Source organism: Sinohyriopsis cumingii, chromosome 9 (genome assembly GCF_028554795.1).
Source record: "Sinohyriopsis cumingii isolate HCF-2022 chromosome 9, ASM2855479v2, whole genome shotgun sequence".
Classification (NCBI taxonomy): domain Eukaryota; kingdom Metazoa; phylum Mollusca; class Bivalvia; order Unionida; family Unionidae; genus Sinohyriopsis; species Sinohyriopsis cumingii.
The window spans coordinates 87331511-87353592 of record NC_142969.1 but is presented as its reverse complement, the minus strand read 5'-3'; positions in this window follow the sequence as shown (position 1 = coordinate 87353592).

Genomic DNA, 22082 nt, shown 5'->3' with positions numbered 1-22082 from the left:
AATCACCTTCCCATTATTGGCATTTCTGGTGACGTGGCAAGAGTGTTAGGGGTAAAGGCCACCACATATTTCATACATATCTTAGTATAATTTAGAGCAACCAGTTTAACAGCCAATCCCTCCCCCCCCCCCCTTACTGGGCTGATTGGTAATAAGCTTAATGTCCACATGTGGAATATCATACATGAAATCGGTCACTTAACTTAACTTATTTTCCCCCACCCCAAACCAAATGGTTTCTTATTGTTAATGAGTTCTTTCGTAATATACGTAAGGCCTACCAGCGAACACCATACATATAACAGGTCACTTAACAAAACGGAGTGGGGGTAGCAAAATGAACTAACTGATTTTCCCCACTACAACTAATTGCTTTTTTTTCATTAATGGACTCTTTCTTAATCTGCTGAAGGGTCCACATGTGAAATATAATACATGTAATAAGTTCATGTAACAAACTCATATAGGATTTGTTTTAAATGACCCATTAAACACATATAACATTTATTTCAATTGAGGCATTACATTAAATTTAATACAGATTACAATTTCAGACTAATAACCTTTCAAAAATCACATACTTTGAATAAAATACCGCTTTTAATTATTGTTCATACTTCTTCTTTGTAACCTAACACTATATTAAAATGGTCACTTGCAAGGTTTTATAAATAAATTCCAGACTGAGTGAAAGTTTGTGAACTCTTTTCCCTGATCGATAGGACAAAATTATGTTAAGTAGAATTTTTGTATGCTTCATCAGTACTTTTCTTGGGGAGAACATCAGCCTCAGACCATTTGAAAAAAATTATATGTGGCTACAACAATATATTCGTTCCCACTGTCTGTTATTGGAAGAGGACAGATAATACTGATTCCAACTAAACTAAACACTTTTGATGGCACTGGTAAAGAATTCAGAGGAGGTACTGCTTGTATTGGCCTAGATTCTTTAGGCAGATGGTGAAAGGAGAGAGAAAGAGAGAAAAAGTGAGAGAGGAAGATAGAGACAGATATATAATAAAGAGAGAGGGGGAGGAATAGAGGATATATAAGAAGACAGAGGAAGAAAGAGTTGACGAAGAGAAAGAAAGAGGAAGACAGAAACAGAGGATGTGACAGAGAGAGAGGAAGACATGACAAGAGGGAGGAATAAAGGGAAATGGATTAAGAGGACAAGAACGAATACAAAGAGGAAGACTTAATGAAGAGAGAGAGAGTGGAAAAAAGAAGATAGAATGGAAAAGAGAGACAAGATAACATAATACAGCGTGAGAGAAAGGACGACAGGGAGAAGACGAAAGAGATAGAGATGAAGAATGAGACGAAAACAAGGAATATGGAGAGAGAAAGCAAGGATGACAGGGAAGAAGAGTGCAAAAGACAGAGGCGAGACAAGAGATAGATAGACAGATATATATATATAGTTAGATAGATAGATAGAGAGAGAGAGAATTATCAATATAGATAAAATTTATTAAGAGAGAGAAAAACAGAGGAATAAAGAGACAGATTCCATCCTCCTGGGAATAATGATAAATAATTCATTTTGATAGAGTATGGATGAATCAATATCAGCTTAGCAAGTAGTGTTATATCAGGTTTTTGTGGGCTACGGCTATTAGACCCATTCTTTGTAATGTTATCTGAGTATCTTAGAATGTTGCATTAATATTATATTATGATTAATAATTTTGCAAAGAACTACGTACCAAAATGAAAGCTGGCAAGGACTGCTGAACCTTCATTTCTTCTAAGAAGTCATCTTTATAAATTACACCGCTGCCTGCAGTAATGCTTTAACCTCAATTCACTCTTTCTCTTACTGAGAGCTTTGATAGCTGTCAGGTTTGCTGGGTAGGTGCCATCATTAGCATCTGATACAATATCAATGTATAACTTCTCATTCATGATTGTGAGACAAGAAGTAATATTAAGGATATTCAACTTTATTTATGCCAAGATTTTATGCCACAAGATGCTCTTATAAATGGGATTATAGACCAATTTCCTGTAGGGAACACCTGGAATTACCTGTGATAATTACTATGTATAGAATATATGACATTTCTGGTAAGTTTTTAAATAGACAAGTTTTTGTGGCTTTATTTGTTATCAAAATCTGACCACCCTCCCCTGATCCCCTGAAACCCCAAAATATCAGTTAGAACAATATCATTCACCTGTAATAATCACACCTGTGCCACTTTCATTAATTATACATAAACTAAGAAACGGCTAGAATAATTACAACACTGGTTGCAAGCTTCCTATTGTTTTCTTTTTAATTAGCAATTTCACTTGAATAACAAATTATTTTATACATGCTAACACAAACTGAAAAATTGGGACAATCATATTTCTTCCAAGTGAGACCTTACAAAAATTATATGTCCCCATCTTATATTCTAATTATATATAAAATCCAAGCAAAATAAGAAACACATATAACCCCCTTAATGAAGAATGGACATATTCATAGTTTTGTTAATAATGAAGGTTCTATTACATATATATTTTTTTAATATGATTGGTTTTAAAAACAAATATATTCATGGGCGGCAAAGATTTGTTCGTATAAAAATTTTAAACTAAGTTAGTATCTGTTTTTATAAATTTAGCTTTGCAAATAAATGTCCTAATGGTAAAATTGGCAGGGGGTGGGCTAATCACCTAGCCAATTCCTTCCGGGCGAGTGGAGTGCGCACTTTCAGCTAGACAGGGAAAGAATTTGCTAGCCTTGCAAAACTTTCAGAGCTGGGTAAATTTTACTACTATACCTGTACTTTGAAGTTTTTGTGCAAATGCCTAATTTCGACAAATGAATCAAGGTTTCTTTCAAGCAAAGTATACAGCACCTTTCGTGAAAATATCAGTCAGGTAGCTTACAAGAGGAGCTCAATCTTGATTTAGAGTAAGCCTTGTCATTGTGCTATGAGTCTTCTTTTTTCTTTAAGCTCTAAATGAATCCTAAATAAATCCTGTATTAAAAGTAAAATCTGAGAAAGTTGCAATGTACTATTCCATCAAGGTACCTGAAGTTCTTCGATTAATGGCTACAAACACAGTTCACACTGTAATATATATTTATATAACTGCATGCCACAGTGTTGTCTAGTAAGTTCAAGCTGTTATAAATAGATTCATAAAAACAAAACTTGTATGCATGTACTGTTAGCCTGCACTGACATGCTTAAACCTACGGCACATACTACTGCCAGTTACAAAATCATGCAAAAACAACTCATTTAGAATTAATTTCGTGGCCATAAACTGTTATGACCACAAACTTTGCAAAGGATCTGACCCTCCTCCCCCTGGCAACAATATGTTAAACCTGTTTAGGAGAAACTCAGCATTCTTCATTTTATTTCCAATTTAATTGATGGACCAATATGGCAATTTGCAACTAGTGTAATCTAGATGCATGTTTTAAATATAAATTCATAATAATAAAAAAGTATGCAAGTACTAGGTTCTATGCAAAGAAAAACGGCACTACATTATACCAGTATTGTACATCTCTTTTACACCCCAAATTCCCCAAAACATCACTGACTGGTATTATGACTCTATGGTTTTAAACTATGTATATAAGAATATAGTGAAAACCAAAAAGTTCTTCATAAATTTCAACATATAATTTATTTCCCTAGAACACAAAGTGAAAGTTTAACAGGAACACTACTGTGAATTACATCCCAAATAGCCCCCAAAAAGTCTAACCTAAGTTTAATGGTTATCAGGTATTTCACATGAATTCCAGTAGCATTCCAAAAGAAATTCGATATTGAAACCACTGATGTGCAAGAAGTCTGGAATTCTATTTATTTGCTGACAGCCTCGATGGAACAAAACAATATAATCCAAAATATCATTGAATAAATTTACAATTCCAAGATAGTAATTTAGTCCTAAAATCAAAGAGCACGTTGTAATTACAATGACTAATTGAATTAAATAAATTAAATGTTCACAAGATATAATTGAACACAACTGACTCCCTTAGACTGATGTTAAGATATGAAATGAATCATTCTGATGTAAACAATATATATATATATATATATATATATATATATATATATATATATATATATATATAGATAGATAGATAGATAGATAGATAGATAGATAGATAGATAGATAGATAGATAGAGAGATAGATAGATAGATAGATAGATAGATAGATAGATAGATAGATAGATATAACAAAAGCCATGACACAATAACATAACCTGGATGAGGGACAAAAGTTCATTTTCCCATTAAATTCACAATAATAACAATAATTAACGAGGACTTTATATAGCGCCTAATCTTTAGAAGCTCTATGCGCTTTACAACTTTAGATAACACATATACGATAAAAAACATATATAATGACATGATTGCAAACGCAAACACAATGAAATTAGAAAACATAAAAACCATGCTGAGAATATTTAAGGTAGGAAACATTATTAGGTCTTTAAGTTTGTTCTTGCAGTCGAAGAAAGTGAGTTTTGAGAGTAAACTTGAATGTGATCACTGTGTCTTTGTGTCTAAGTTCAGTGTGCAATTCATTTCACGTTGCTGGGCCCTGGTATGCAAAATAACACTGTCCAAATGACTTTCTTTTCATAGTGGAAATAATGAGTATACGATTGTCAGAAGAGGAGCTTACACATGTGAGGTCGGATAGATACGATGGACTGGAGTCCGTCAGTGAAACTTAGCACAGTGAACACATATTGTGTTTGATTCTGGATCGAATGGATAACTAGTGTATGGGAAAGAGCAGTAGGGAAGTGTTCTCTGGCCCTGGTATGATCCGAGCAGATGTGTTTTGAACGTTTTTAATTTTTTGGAGTACATATTGAGATGAACCAGTCAGAGTTAAAATAGTCCAGTCTTGAAAATACTAATGAACACACAGGTGTTTTAGTGGCATCAACTGGAAGAGATCTGCGAATGGAGCTGATGCGTCTCAGCTCAAGATATGCAGCCTTGCATATGTTCATGACATGTTGGTGCAATCTGAGAGTACTGTCCAGAGTAACACCTAGGTTTCGTACTGACTATGTGAATTAAATGTTGGTGTTACTGATATGTACTGTTTGAGGTAAAGGATGTGAATGAGAAAGTCTTTGTGTTGTAATCAGAATGGCACCAGTTTTATCACAATTCATCTGCAGCTTGTTACATGCCATTCATGATTTTACATCAGAAATGAACCACTCTACACCTTGGATGATAGCATCAACTTCAGTTGGGTGTCTAGATTTGTATATTTGGGTATCATCAGCGTGCAATTGGTGATACACTGGATGATGGTCTCCGACACTTGAGAGTGGCTGACTGTACAGAATGAAGATAACTGGTCCAAGAACAGACCCCTGTGGAACACCATAACATAGATCAACTGGGCTTGAGTGTATTCAATTTGCAGACACAATTTGTGCCCTGCTGACCAGGTAGGACGTGAACCACAGTAAGGCAGTATCATGAATGCCTAATACATGCTGGAGATGGTGATGTAATATATCATGCTCTATTGTGTCGAATGCTGCAGAAAAATCAAGGAGGGTGAGGACTAATCTTTCCGGTATCCAAAGCAGAGACAATGTCATTAGCTACGTTTTGAAGAGTAGTTTCAGTACGGTGTCAAGGGTTATATGCAGATTGTACATTGCTTAAAAGACTGCTTGAATTCCGATGAGAAACCAGCTGTGATAGAAGATTTTTTCTTAGATTTTTTATATGAATGGGAGATTAGAAACTGGACGGTAGTTCTTTAGATTATTATTGTCGAGTGTTGCTTTCTTTCGCAAGGGCATTAAAATGGCAGTTTTGAAAAACGATGTAAATTTCCCTGATGAGAGAGAGATATTAATAACATCAGTTAGTGAAGGCAATACTGGATCTAAGCACTCAAGCAGCAGTGATGTTGTAATTGGATCAAGTTCACATGACTTTGGTGTCAAATGCTGCTAATGGTAGCCGCTCAAATTATTTATCCCAATTGTATGGTGACGACGAGTCAATTTAAATTGTGGTGTCAAACTTGTCTCTAATGTTTTGTACTTTGTCACGGAAGATATCTGCATACATTTCCGGAAGGTCAACTGGAGAGAAGATAGATGGAAGTGGTGTAGACATTAGTTCCTTGACATCAGCTTGTTAGTAATCTCTAAGAGCTCTTTGCAGTTGGTACTTTCCATGATTTTAGTAGTGTAGTGGGCTGAAATCGCTGTATGGGCTATATTTGTGACAGTCTTCATAGCGGCTTCATAGATTTGTTTATGAATAATGAGTCCGGTGGAAAGACAAAGCCTATCAATTTTACGGTGGTCTCTTTTAGCAGTGCAAAGCTGGTCCTTAACACTGCCATACCGTGGAAAACACTTCTGAATTGATACTCTGCACTTGGTAGCTATGGTATGTGTGTCGAGCAATGAACGCATGAAAGTTATCGAGTTGTTCTGCTGTAGGAGGTAAGCAAGTTGTTAAGTTTGCTTTTATGTCATGCATCATTTTGCAAAGATGCTTCCAGAACATTCTTCATTTTAAAAGGAAACGGACCCTTAACTCAACATGTATAAACATGTTAATCTCTAAGTGAAATTTATCTTAAAATATAAACTAAAATCGCAAACAAGACTTAGTAATGTAATATGTTGTTTACAACAGCAAAACACAACAAACATTTCTGGCCAAATTTGAAAACTATCAGTATTTACTGCATCACCCAAAGTCTGCCAAACCATTTTAGTTGCAGCAAGAAGCCTCATTTTCCTGCACCAGACACCACACTAGGCCTTTATTCCAATATCCTGAGTAGGCAAGATATTTTGCATGTCTTGGTTTCAATTCCATATGATCCTGATATTATGCAAAGTATGTTCCGTAAGGCTATGTGACAGATGTCCCATGCGATATTTTGTAACAGGTTTCATGGACACATCTCTAAATATGGCTGCAATTATAACATAATTTACCTTTTTCATTGAAAATGCAAAACCATTCTTAACTCCTTAAAAGGCAATATCTTGCTTCTGACAAAGAATAAACCATGGTGGGTAGGAATAATTCACTTGATCATGCTCAGAGATTCATGATTTAAGTTTTGTTTTGCTATCACTACATGAGTACTATAAATGGTAAACCAAACAAAAGTCGTTAAAAACTATATTATCAAATACCTCATCTTTCTCAACTCAGATGCAATCAAATGACAATTTTGGTCATGGAAATAAATGAAGTTTTCCTTTTCTACACAGTCAACACAATTTTCTACATAGCATAACTGTGCCCATCGGACTTCAATATCAAAACAGTTCTTTGTTTATAGCATGAAATGCAAGCCAACAAAAACATCTGACCAGTGTATGGGATGCAGATCTCAAGTTCAAATGTGTCAAGACGGATAATATATATTCTTTATGTCAATGTGACCTTGGAGTTTGAGCTCAAAGCCACAAAATCAGTAGATGTATTCATTGTCTAAAATGTGAATTATCCAAAAGATTTGGTCAAATTAGGATTATAGAGTACTTAAACTAATTTGTTGAAACTGTATTTGTGGATCTTTGCCCCCAAATCAATTTGTGTCTTTAGTCTCAAATGCATGACATCTGGTTGATAGTAGGTAACAAAGAACAGAAGATGAAGATATTGTCAGTACACTATATTTCCCTAAATGGTCAGTGACCCTGACTACAAAATCAATGTAACAGTATGAAATTTGGAAGATGATGATTCTACCATAACTACCATAACTAAGTGAAATCTTGTTGCAGTCAAGGTGACATGTAAAACTTAAATTTAGTGTATAGGTTTGGCCCGCAATAAATAACTGCCTGTGAAAGATGGGATGCTCTGCTGCACGGGATAGGGCATGATTTATTTTTAGTTAGGACCTACTGGAATAATGGTTAGAGACATAGAAGAGGCGACATTAACGTGGGGTTAAGTGACGGGAAACGCAACATAGAGACAAACCAGTGACAATTCTGTGCCATTTAGATTGTGTGCGTGTGATTCGGAATTTTAATGTTGCTTTCACAATTTTACAGTTGCATCGCAACAATTCTGCATCATGAAAGTTTAGAGTATGTCTAGCACTAGGGCATCATGCCGCAAACATGTATCATGATGTCCCACCCATTCACATTATAGTGGGCTGACCAGTCCTAACACTAACCCTTTTATGCTAAGCGCCTAGCAATACAGCTGTTAGAAACGTTTGTATAAGTCTTTGATCTGACTCTGCTGGGGTTCAGGCTCTCAAACTCCTGCATCTGAGGCTGACACTCTAACCAATAGGCCACTGGAGCAGTCTAGTAAAATGGGGAATTTTCTTCTATGACAAAATTCCATGTTTTAAATATTCTTTCCCAAACGGTTTGGCAGTCCAGGTTTTACTGTGGAAGTGGACGTTCCACTCCAAGAAAAAGAGCAGGTATATTTTATCATTAAAACATTGTCCATTTGAAGGGTGTCTGGAAGTGAGGGACACGAAAAGAGAGCGTGTCTTGGAAAGCATAAGGGGAAAAGAGCTCTATATGTAAACCAGTGGGGGGAAAGAGAACAGACAAGCAAGTTATGGCGGAAGACCCAAATGAGGCTGGAGGGAGTGAACATAGGAAAAGGAATACAGCAACTTTGACCTCTCACAGACACTGAACTTGGAAGGAGACACAAACAGGTTATGCCGGCATGCTGAGCAATGAGTTTTATTGTTCACTCGACTCTCTGATCAAATTTGTTTCATCGGTATAAGATAATGGATAACTGCATTTCTGATAAATTTTGAAATTCTTTTTTTAAGAGAAAGTCTGTCATTCAAATGACATGTTCAATTTCATTTTGTGTGTGCAATTATTAAATCGATATTTTTTTAATACGGGGCGGTGGTGGGCTTGTGATGTTATATTCTATACTTCAGCTCAGACCTATGTTATTCCATCCATTAATTTCATATTTGACATTGTTATTTACCCAATCCGATCAATAACACCACAATCAATCATCTTCTAGATAACAACAACCAATAAAAGCGCTATGTAGCAAGTGGGGCATTCTCTATCAATCAGTTTATGTCTTTCTCATCTCCTATGTGTCCATTTACATGGTTTGGTCAAAGCAGTGAGTATGCGTGTAGATAACCATTTTTAGTATTTCAGTCCTAGTCACCCTGACTTGTGACCCCTAAACTTAATCAGATTCCTCCCAAAGGCATGCTGATCAAATAGATTGGTAACCACAGACTGTAAGGAGCCTCACTTATTCCTAAGAAAATAAAGAACAAGCAGACTGACATCTGGGAAACAGGTGCACATACAATATTATTACATGATTGTTGTATGAAAACTGTAAGAATAAACATTAAGGTTGCCATGCCTTACTAGAAGAACAGCTTACATGTACCTAGTCCTGAGGTCTCGAACTGATGGCCCATGGAATTATTTCCTGCAGCCCGCAACGACATATGGAATTTGTTGTTGTTGTTATAGGGTTTAATGCCATTTCTCAGCGCAAGATAGGCTATACATGGCAGCCAGTATAAATGGTGGAAGAAGAACCTGGGAAAACCCAAGAATGAACCACCAACCCAAGAGAAGGTACCAGCAAACTTTCTCACATACCTACACTGGCCGAGCCAGAGACTCAAAGCCACACAGACAGAGGTGAGATGGCAGTGATCCATACCAATGAGCGCTTTAGACCAGTCTGACACTTTGGGCCCTACGGAATTTGTAAAATAATTAGTAATGCATTTTCTTTTACCGTCAGCCAGCTTGACACAAATTTGATTGTTACATCATTTTCTTCTTGTTTCCAACATTTCAACTAGCAAACATTTTTTATATGATCTACTTTTGACATGGCAAAGCTTATTAATCTTTGAATTTCAATAAATGTCAAAACTCATTAGTGTTTGAATTTAAATGTTGAAACTATCCAAGTTATATTTATTCCAAACGTCAGACATAATGTAGTTTTAAGTTCAGCATTGGCAGTTATAAAATTAAAATTGTAAAAATAGCTCACTGGTTGAGGTTTTCGTGCTCAGATTTGTAATTCTAACAAATGAAAGGATGATGTCAATTAAATCAGCAATATACTGATTAAAAACTAACAACACTTAACTATCATGTAAAAAATTCCAATTGCAACTACTTTATCACTGGGCAAATATTTCAATATAAATTAAGGAACAATCCCTCACTTTTTATTTGTGTTTTCAAAACATGATTTGGAAGATCCAAATTGCACCTTTTCGTACTTGGATATACCAAATAAAAATTCATAGTGCAGCATGCATTTCAGTTATGTTTTTTGATCTAAGTATTTTTTTTTCTTCTCTTGCTAGGAGTATACAATGCAAAAATAAGAGCAATTCCAGAGTAACGTCTAATTTTCATGCACACAATTAATTGTCATATCCCAGAAAATAACAATAACATCAATCTCCCAACTATAACAACACATATTACTTTTACCACAATACAAATAATGGATTGATGATTTCTGAATGAGAATAATTTCCAGGAATTTAATACAATACCATTTTTTTTGGTAAAGACTAAGTGGACTGTTATATATACTATATTCAATTTTTTTAATGATTATACACTGTTATGGGCCCTTTTTATATTAAATTGTATAGTAAATTTGTCCGCTATTGTGGCCTTTTACTTTAAGATAATGTAATTTTGTTTGTAAATATGTTGACTCTGATGTGAATTCAGGGCATTGGTATTCCCCTCAGAGAAACACGATCTACCTGCCCTTTTCTTAACAGCTTGCTAATATTTATGTAGACAGACCTGCTTTTTTTCTTCTTTCTCTAACAAATTTGATGGGAATTCTACTAAGATGACAGACTATTTCCCAGAAATGGTTTATTGCAACATAGGTCAAGAAGGAAGGTATATAGATTATACATGTAATGTTGTTTAAATCGTAATTACTATTTCTATCTTAGCATTTGTAGTGGAATATGTCTTTTAGAGGTGTTCAATTATTATCTGAGGGGATTATTTTTTTAATTACCAGTATTCATTGGAATTACAAAGTTTTAATTGACTTTATGATAAAATCACTCTTTAAGGATTCTTGTGAATTTATTCAAGGACATATTCTAGGTTACATCAATTTGAAACAGCAAGGTCATTTGCAAATTCAAGACCATTCACATATCAGCACAAGAAAGATTGGAATTTATTTGGAACACCACTGGGATTCATTTGAAACAGTACACCTTTGCAAATGTGATAAAATGTATATGACTATTTGGAAATTAATTCACAATACTGTTAAGTTCCTCTTATTAAAAGGACATAAATTATCGGTTGAATTTGAAGAAACTTTATGATTTTTTATATTTTCTTTCATGTAGTTGCAGATCTTAGATTTGTAACAAGATAACATTAGAAGTATTTTAGTGAAATCCTGATGAAATATGACCATCCATGTTGGGGGGAGTAACAACAACATTTTCAAGACAGCCAGTGCAACATCAATATTGGATCTTCCAATGGCAACATTTGCGCTTAAAAACAGCTAGGTTATCATAAGAAGTATGTTGGTGAAAACCCTATGTTGATATAGGCATACATTTAGGAGGAGCAGAGATAACAACAATTTCAATATGGCCAGCATGGTGGTCATACTGTGAGTCAGTTTGCATTGTTTTCATTCAGGACTAACTAGACATCAGAAGAACTCCTGACGAATACCCATCTCAAAATGACGTTCCACTGAAGAGTAGAGCAAGAATTTCCAAATGACCATTTGGGTCATCAGTATAGCATTATTGTCATGTATGACCAACTAGACATCACAACAAGTCTTTCAGTTAAATCACAATGTTGATATGACCATTAAATTGGTCACTGTGGTAGCCTGAGAGGCACCATTTTCATTAGACACCTGAAGTTTTTAGTAAAATCTTCATGTTAATAAGAAATCCATTTAGCACAAGAAGTGATGACAAAGTTCTCAAAATAGCCACTATGATAGCCATATTGAAGGAGTAATGATAAAAATCTTTTAAGATCGATCTGTGACAGCTATAATGGACTTCAGATCAACACCCTTTTCATTTAGGGCCAACTAGACATCATGAAAAGTCTTTTGGTTAAAACATTATATCACCATCCATTGAGAAGTAATGGCAGAATTTTCAACTAGACGATACCTGTATGTTAACACTTCTGGTGAAAACTGTTTTCATATTGGAGGTCTGAGCAGCAGCGTCTACATTTAGGACCACCTAGACCGTGAGATGAATGTGTGTATAAGAAAAGGTTCAACGCCATCCTCAATGTAGCTATAGGGATTTGATGACAAATTAGCAATAACATACAAATTAATGGATAACAAATGATGCATGATAGACAATCATATAACCTCTTCTGTCCTATGATAAGTAAAGCTAATAACAACTTATAATAGTTCATACAGTGGTGTTAACCATGCCAACCCACCCCCATCACCCATTTGTAACTAAGCATATCTAACCAAAAGTTTAGCAGTATAGAAAATTGACCTCGTGATCCACTGGTTTTCATTGAAGGAAATTCAATCTCCAATTCACTACTGAAAACTGTCCATTCTTTCTTTTGATCTTTTTTCAGGTAATTTCCACTATCTTATTTTGAATCACCAATGTTTGATCAGCAATGATAGATCTAGATGTGGCTAGCTGGGTAGTTTTATGATTTTCTGAAGGTGTAGGGTTCATTTTTCAGAATGATCATTCATCATTTGTTTAATTTGAAATTATGTGTCACACATTACGAGTTGATAATGGAACTCACAGAAATATATAATGCACAATGCCAGTGGACTCCATCATGGCTGCCCAATCATGTGACTATGTCAGTGCAAATTCAAACACAATGATCATGCACCAGAAGCATGGTCACGTCAGGTAAAACAGATACATGTAGTGGCCAAGTGAACCAGTAATTATCATGTATTATATTAATAACCACACTTATAAGAACAGTTGCTGTTGTTATAAAGTTTAACGCCATGTTTCAGGACACGATATGCTATACTTGGCGGCCAGTATTAGTGGTGGAGGAAGAACCCGGGAAATACCCGGAAAGAACCCCCAACCCTCGAGAAGCTACTGGCAAGCTTTCTCACGTATCCACATTGGCCGAATCCAAGAATCGAACCTACGCAGACAGAGGTGGGATGGCAGTGATCCATAAAGGAGAGCCCTTTAGACCACTAGGCCACTCAGGGTCCCTATAAGAAAAGAAATGTACAGATGTTATTTGAATGATCGCGTTTTAGTATTTGGTGATAGGGTCTTTGATTAACTGAGTACTTTTTAATGGATGTCAGGAAAAATAAAGTATAACAGTGGGTTCTAAAGTGTCACATGGTTAAAATGATAGCGCAATAGGAAAGCTATCATAATTTTGGGCCGAATGAGAATACACAATATTTTCAACTGCTAAATATATAAAGCCAATGCATTTACTGTATATTTCCAATGATAAACCCTGCTGTGATGGACATTTTGGTCGTCAGATTAGCACTGCTTTCATTTAAGACCAACTGGACATCATACAAAGACATATGGCTTGTTTAAGCAGAGATGCGATAACATATGTTTTAAGATGGCTGCCATGATGGTCATATTGGATGTCATATCGGAACCATTTATATTTATGATCAGCTAGACATCTTAAGTAGTCTTTTTCGTGAATACCCCATGTTGACACAACCATCCATAATGGATTATTAGAAATAACAATATTTTAAAAATGGCCACTGTAGTGGCCATATTGAACGTATTATCAGTACCATTGTCATTTAAGCCCAAGAAGTTTTTCAGTTAAAGCTCCATGATGATATGACCATCCATTCAAAAGTAGCAATGACAAGACTTTCAAGATGTCTAATGTAGTGGCCATATTGGATATCAGCTCAGCACCAGTTTAGCTAGGACCAACTAGACATTATACAAAGTCTCGTAGTGAAAACCTCATGTTGATATTGACATACAATCACTAGAAGCAGCAATAACAAGATTTCCATGATGGATGTCGTTTGGGCCATACTGGAAGTCAGACTGGCACCATTTAACAAGAACCAACTTGCCAGCAGCTTAATTCTTTTAGTGAAAACCAAATATTGATATGAACATTCATTCAGGAGCAGTAACAGTAACAAGAATTGCATGATGGTCAATGCCATAATGGTGGTACCATTTTCATTAGGGACCAGCTAGACGTCATGTGAAAAGAGAATGGTGACAAGACCATCCATTTAGGAATAGTGATAACAATATTTTTAAGATGGACACTGTTGTAGCCATATTGGATATCAGAGCAGCACCATTATTTAGACTCTGGGATGAATGTGATTGTAAAGTTTCAGGTCAAGTAGTTTAGGAAAAAAAGCAACAACAAACTTGTGTTAACAAACAAACAATAGACTACTGAAGACAGTCAACGGGCCATCCCAAAAAAACTTATGGTATATGACCAGTAGAGCTATAAAATAAAAAGAAACATAATACATATATATATTATTTTAAAACAAACTTTATTATTTTATAAACAAATTTATCTTGAGTTAAATATCCTATTGAAAGTACCCCCCTCCCACTACAGGCTGGTTCCGTGCTGGACATAAAGATGGTCACAAATATTCAACAACCGAACCATACCATCTCTTATGCAACGAACCGAAATTTTGGATCAACATTTGTATAACTAATGCGGTCATTACCTTGTAAAGTAAAAGTTCAATTAAAAACAGTAATAATCAAAGTTAAACCCTGAATACATGCTTGTAAACAACATAGAAAAAGGTGGGGACCAGTCAGTATGTGCATATTGTGGGCATTTTTATATAAAGAAATTCATATTGTAACAGCAGGTACTTGTAATTCCTCCTGGACGTCCATCATATGCAATACAATCAATTTTGCATTTCAACTGAAATGCCTACTTGTATGTAAGTTTAGTTGTGAAATAGGCATCTCAGGTAGATACGACTGTATTTTTGTTATTGACGGAATAAACAAGCAACAGTTACATTGAGTCAAACTGCATGATCACCAACCTCTCCCATACTTTGGAATATTCTTCCGACTGGCTAAATCCCTGCATTATGTTTGTAATAATTACAAAGTGCTTTCGTTAAGGCAATTGAAAATCCGCGATTATTTTTTTAAAATATCGAGACGGCTCTTCCGGAAGCTGATGAGGCCAATACATCAACATGTGCGTCACGCTCGAAGGTATAACTTCGGAGGTTAAACCCAGATGTGGACAATATAGCTAGTTAATATTTGGGGCATAGGTTTTATTTATCAGTTGGGGAACATACTACTCAACATTGTTTATTTTTTCAGAAAGACCCTTACAACATCAATATCAGGGTGTACACCTTACATTGTATTCCTTGTACTGGGATTAAGTGTAAAGAATTCAAACTACTTACAACTCAGATTGTATTGCCATTTATCTGAGATATGAGAAACCTTATCATTCCTGGCACCACATACACATATTCGTTGCTTATGATATACAGACACATTATATTTAATAACCCATATGTTATGTGGTGTAGGATAAAATCCACACAAAGAAATGAAGTATAGGGCATAATCCCCTCTGCCAGAACAAGTTTTAACTTTTTAAACCATCCAAAATGTACTAGCCTTTTCGAAAGGGGATGGGGAAAAAAAGAAATCACAAATATTAATATTTAATTTAATTAAGGAAATTCATGATAATACAATAATACTATGGCTCAAATTTTATGTAATTCACAAAATAATGGTCAAATACAGTACACTCAATTCTTAGTCTATCTTTATGCCAGGAATGCTCTATTTCCAATGGATATGGTATACTTTAAAAATGCAAGTGTTAAAGAACAGCTGAAGCATTTAATGCAATGGATTAAAAGTGTGTGTAATGATGCTTATAAATGTGAGGTGACAAACAAATGTGCGTGCAATAAGTCCTTATATCATTAGGCATCTTTATCTCCTTATCTATTACAGTTATGATCTAATATGTAATATGCAAAAACATTTAATTTATCTACTCAAAGTAGGCGCAAACTAAGCTTCAAAATCAAATGGCCCATGGCGACACAAAACGATGTATATATATATATATATATATATATATATATATATATATATATATATATATATATATATGTGTGTGTGTGTGTGTGTGTGTGTGTCTTTTACTTTTAAGAGGTGGGAGGTGGGTATTGTCTTTAGGGGTATTTTATCTGTACCCAATATTCTTAAAAGGTAATCGTCGTGCATGTCCTGACGGGCGAAAACGACGTTAATCCAAATAATCAATCATTTATAGGTAAACTACCCTAAGCAACGATACCAGACACACCCCACCCCTATAATGGTGTGGCATTAACTAGTATATCCAGCACCTTAATTACATGTAGATTAAATCCAAAACCAATCTTTAATCTACAGTATGCTCCATATCTAAGAATGATGTGAGTCACTGCGAGCTATTTTGGCCCAGCTTGCAACAGGAGTTATTGACGAAAAAAACAAGCAGCAGTCACATGGTCAAATTGCATGATCAACCAACCTCTTCAATGCTTTGGAATATTCTTCCTACTGTCTACACAGCTAGATCCCTGTTACGTCTACAAAACCCTACATTACATTTGCAGTAATTACAATGTGCTTTATGTTAGGCAACTGCAAACCCGCAATTATCTTTGATAATATAGAGATAGCTTTTCCAGAAGCTGATTTGGCTAATATAGAATCATGCGCATACCGCTTCAAAGTATCATTTCGGAGGTTAAACCTAGAAGTGGGCAAACTATTTAGCTACGATGTGGGGCTATGGTATTTCATTATACATGCTAACGGTGCGATACGTAAAACGATGATGACCAAAAATAAACTTAAAATCTACTTTAGTGATATAAACATAGAAGCTGCCGACAAAGATATGGGTAAATTACATGATGTCGCCGAAAGGTTGCATTGCGAATATATAAAAAAATATTTCAACATCTAAGGGTGCTTTTAAGTAAAGTTGACTGAAAAATAAGTTTATTTTCATTGGAACAGTAGAATATCTTGTCTGACTTTTGGGCGACACTAGATATATCCTAAGGTCACGGTCGCCTAATGGTTGCTCGCATGTCTACCAAAGGTCGCATTTCGGCTAATATATATATATATATATATATATATATATATATATATATATATATATATATATATATATATATATGCGTGTGTGTGTGTGTGTATGTGTGTGTGCGCGTGTGTGTATGCCATAAAACCAAGACTGTGTCATTTGGAAACAAGCGGAAAATGAATGAATGCAAGTAACTTCACTAAAATATTTGTTTGCAAACTTCAATGCGAAAACTATTCACCATCGCTGACAGCTTATTTATTCTGACGGTAGGAAAATATGATCTGCATGTGTTAACACCAAATATGTCCATTTCTTATATATTCCTACAATTATCTCTACTGTAGATACACGGGATATATTAGCATTGCATACTTATATTGAACAATATACTACAGAACGTATGACATGATACAATTATTGTAATGATAATATATATATATATATATATATATATATATATATATATATATATATATATATATATATATATATTTTTGTTAAACGGCAGAAAAATCATTGTGTAACATATTGCGGCAGAAATATGAAACGGAACTGAATTAAACAACACATACATACATACATACATACATACATACAGTCCTACCTACCTACCTACCTCCCTACCTTCCTCCCTACCTACCTACCTACATGCATGCATACATAATACATACATACATACATACATACATACATACATACATACACACACACCCTATGAAGTAGGGTCATTATAATACAGCATAGCTTTTGTCCTTTGTACGTTATGGACTACGCACAACTCTCTTCATGTAACATTCGACATCATCTAGGATATATTTAAAGGTACACAAAATCTGTTATCTCATCGGAGGATCGGCTGTCAACTGATGTGTGTAGTTTACAACTGGAAATACTCGATTTTTAGGTAATTCGTTGAATTTGCTAAGGACACGATCTCTTGCCACCTCTACAGCCATCGATTTATACAAATTTCTGATGTCCTTCTTTATTTGCTTGTCAAGCTTGTCACATTTTGTGAGGAATATGGACACTGGAATTGCCATAAAAAAGAGATAATATATATTCGCTCAATTCTTCTGAATTAGTTTAAAGCGATTGTTAAGAATGTCAACGTTTGCACAATTGGAAACTAAGCTAGTTTCTCACTAGGCTACAAATATTGTTGCATTTGACAAACGCGTAAGATTTATATATGAAATGAAGATTGTACGTGTCCGTCCTCTTAATTTAGAAGACAGTTATTGTTACCTTCTAAATAAACAAAAACAATCCAAGCTAGATCGACGTAAAACCCATATTGTATTTTCTAATTGATATTTACTTGCTTCAGTATAATTCAGTTGCAAATCAGAATTATATACAGTCACCAAGATATAGAAATCATATACATCTGATGTCCATTTAGATGCGATTGTCTACTATTTTAAGTGCCAAATAGTATGTTTCGAAACATGTACAACGTAAACACATGGCGAACACAAAAATACACAAAGAACAAATTCTACTCGGTGTAAAACTAGCAGTCGAGAAGCTCATATAGTCCAAAAACGTGTTCAAATACATTTGTTTGGAGCATATGATAAATATATATTGAAAAAATTAATAATAATAATAATAATAATAAATATAAAAATAATAATAATAATGTGGACTTAGTAACAGTGAATAACGCATACAAGCTAAGAGAGCTTTATACTACTAGATAATTCATAAAGTATTTGCGAAAACAAGATTACTAAAACAAGCAATTACCACGAAATAGAAATATTCTGACAATAATTCATAAAACAAGCATTATTAGGTCTTTACGTCTGTTCTTGCTGTCGAAAAAAGTGAGTTATAAGAACACTTTTGAATGAGATCCCGGTTGCATGTATATGTGGAATGAACTCTTACAAGTAACGCTGGATTATTTCTGAAATAATCACTGCATGTGCTTACCTTCATTGCATGCATTCTCAAAAAGATTTAGCAGCATATCATATCTCTCAGCGTTATTTCCTCTGTTAAAGTCATCTGCATCAACAACAAGGATGATATATGCGGCATGCTTTTTGCTCCTACTTTGCATGTCCTGGCAACTAGCAGTCAGTGTATCGCCCATCTGAAATAAAAAGACGACTTATTAGTGATGCGTAGTATGCAGCAAACGTGTCATTTACGTCGTCTGCTGATAGTGTATCGTTATAACACATGCCTTATCATTTGAAACTAACATTGAGCTCACAACATTAATTCTTAAATGACCTCTTGTCTATGTGAAGTTAACACACTATATTTGTATTACTGTGGTACAAAGAGATAGCTGCGTGCGATACAATTGATATTATGATTGCTATTTAAATTCGTTATTAAGGGAAGATAGAACATTTTTTCCAAAGAAGGAAGATCGGTCGATGAGAGGTTAAAGGAGACCCGAAACCAATGGAAATATTGAATAATAATAACGGTAATATAGCAGTAAACCTTATTCTGAAGTATCATCTGAGACCGAAATGCCAATATTAAATAATTGGCCTATCTTCTAGGAGCTGAATTTCCGTGACCTCGTATGCAAAATTTCCGCGCCTATTCGGTTACTTTCGGGATGTGACGTCATAGTAGCGACTCCAGCAGCCCAAGTGAGAGTTGCCAGAGTAAAAGACAATACCGTTTTGCGTTGCTTACGGGTGTAATAAAACATTAAGAAAAGCCAGTGGACAACATTTTTTTTTTCTTTTCCGAAAGATAAAGGCATAATGAAAGAATGGATACATTATTACAAACGTGTCGATTTCAAAGCAACACCATACAGCCCTATGTGCTCGTTACATTTCTCAAAGAACTGTTACGAGAGGGATTCTGAAAAAATGGCAGCTCAAGGATACGCAAATGCTAGGCCTAGACCAAAAGTTGGCGCTGTTCCAGACATAACGTTGAATATTTTAAATCCTGGGAAAAGTGTTGAACGTGCGAGTTACGAAAATAGGCAGAAGGCCGAGTAAGTGACCACAAAATGCAACAATCAATTCACAGATCTTTTATCTACACCAGCAGTGCTAAAATTAAATCGGATAGCCTGACACCCTAGGCCCCTCTGGTTTTAGTTCCGGCCCATCCTGTATTCAAAATGAGGTGCCCGTCAGGCTTGTCGAAACATAAATTGTTTGCCTGAGGAAACTTTGATCGGGCTGGTGAAATTAGTAAATGTATTTTCAAGATGTTGACATACATGCCTTAACACGGCACAATCTAAATCAAATCACTACTGTTCAAGGTGAAATTTAGATTTGATTTTAATTAAATGGAGGCTTTGCCAAAAATAATATTCAAAACCTGTCGTGTTTCGAGAAAACACAATTTTTAGTAATCTTATAAAAATTACAAATTTAAAAAAAAAATCATTGTATACATGTAGTATGTATAAACGGTAATTTGTAATGATTGGAACTGATATAAAACTATTCCTTGGGCAGTTTAAATAACAGCGATTAAAAGAAAAGAGGTCAAAGTTTCACATTAAATGGCTGACAATAGAAACTGGCTGGGGGGGACTATTGACCCAACCCCTTGCCCCAATGTGCGAGCGCCCATGGGACGTACCTTTTCTCCATGTGATACGCCTTATTATTCACCCAGGACAAGCCTATTTTGCATATTCTGGTCAGCTCTGGCTAAATTGCAAAATAGCTAAAGTTTTGATTTATGTACGCAAACAATAAAGCCGATGTGACTAATGAACATACTCCATCCTTGCATTGATCTTGTGAAAAGGACTGCCCTTCGGACATACTTCAATGAAACCCTGTTCGACAGTGTGTGTGTGTGTGTGTGTGTAAGCACCAGCAATTGATTGCCAAAATAAACGATGCCTATTTTGTTGTTACTTACGATGCCATGGACTTCAGGTTTAAGTCTTAATGCATGTAACACTGTTTGCTGAACAAAATGTTTATTCAGAATTAGTTCTTTAGGGGCACATATACTGCATGGCATATTTTGTTTTATTCCTTTTAATTTAATTATGGTAATTAAACTTTACATATACGGTCGAGGAATGTTAGGTGTAAACTGGCCAAGTTTCTTTGGCGGAAATGGAGATGCGATTTTGTTTGCAGAGAAAATTTCACAGTGATCATTCATTTAAGCTAATTGGTGACAAATGTATTCGTTTAATTTTGTTATACTAAAGTACCGTTGTAGTTGTTTAAAAACATCTGAAATTTACCTGAATAATGTTTAATTTTCACGTTATGTTTGCTGAAGATGAAAAAAAGAAAAAAAAAACTGTTTTGTGATATTAATTATTTCCTCCAGTGCCGGATTTAGACGTGTGTGCGTGTGATTTGAATTTTTAACGTAGCTTTAACAAATTTTCAGTCATATCACTACGATGTCTGCAGTGTGGCAGATTAGACTGTGGATTGCATAGGTTATATCTATTTATAAACGGTTTGGGGTTGGTTTTTACTTCTTCTGACAAATGAAAATTGACAGGCATAATGTAATTATCGGGACTTCGCTGCGAAAAATTTAGAGATATTACGAGATCGGGATGTAGATGAGGAAATACCCCCAAAATCACAAGGTTTTTCTCCCGGCTTGAGAGTTGACAGGTATGAACTGTCCGGACTTGTGGAATTTCAGTCAGGGCTTGAGTTTATTTAAGTCACCAGCCCGGGGCCTGTGCCTAAAAGAATTCTTTTAGCACTGACCAGTACAGTACATAAGCTATTATATCAGACTGCAGATTCAAGTTTTGAATGTGCAACCCAAATGTGGTCTCCTTCCGTCTGCCTCGCTCGCCAATGTTTACGTTTGTATTCGAGGACTGGCTAGTATTGCGTCACGGTACCACGTGATCTGTCGACTCATTAAAACTCGGAAAAACTCGGCAATTTACGGAATCGTGGTATCTTCCATGCAATAAAATCACTA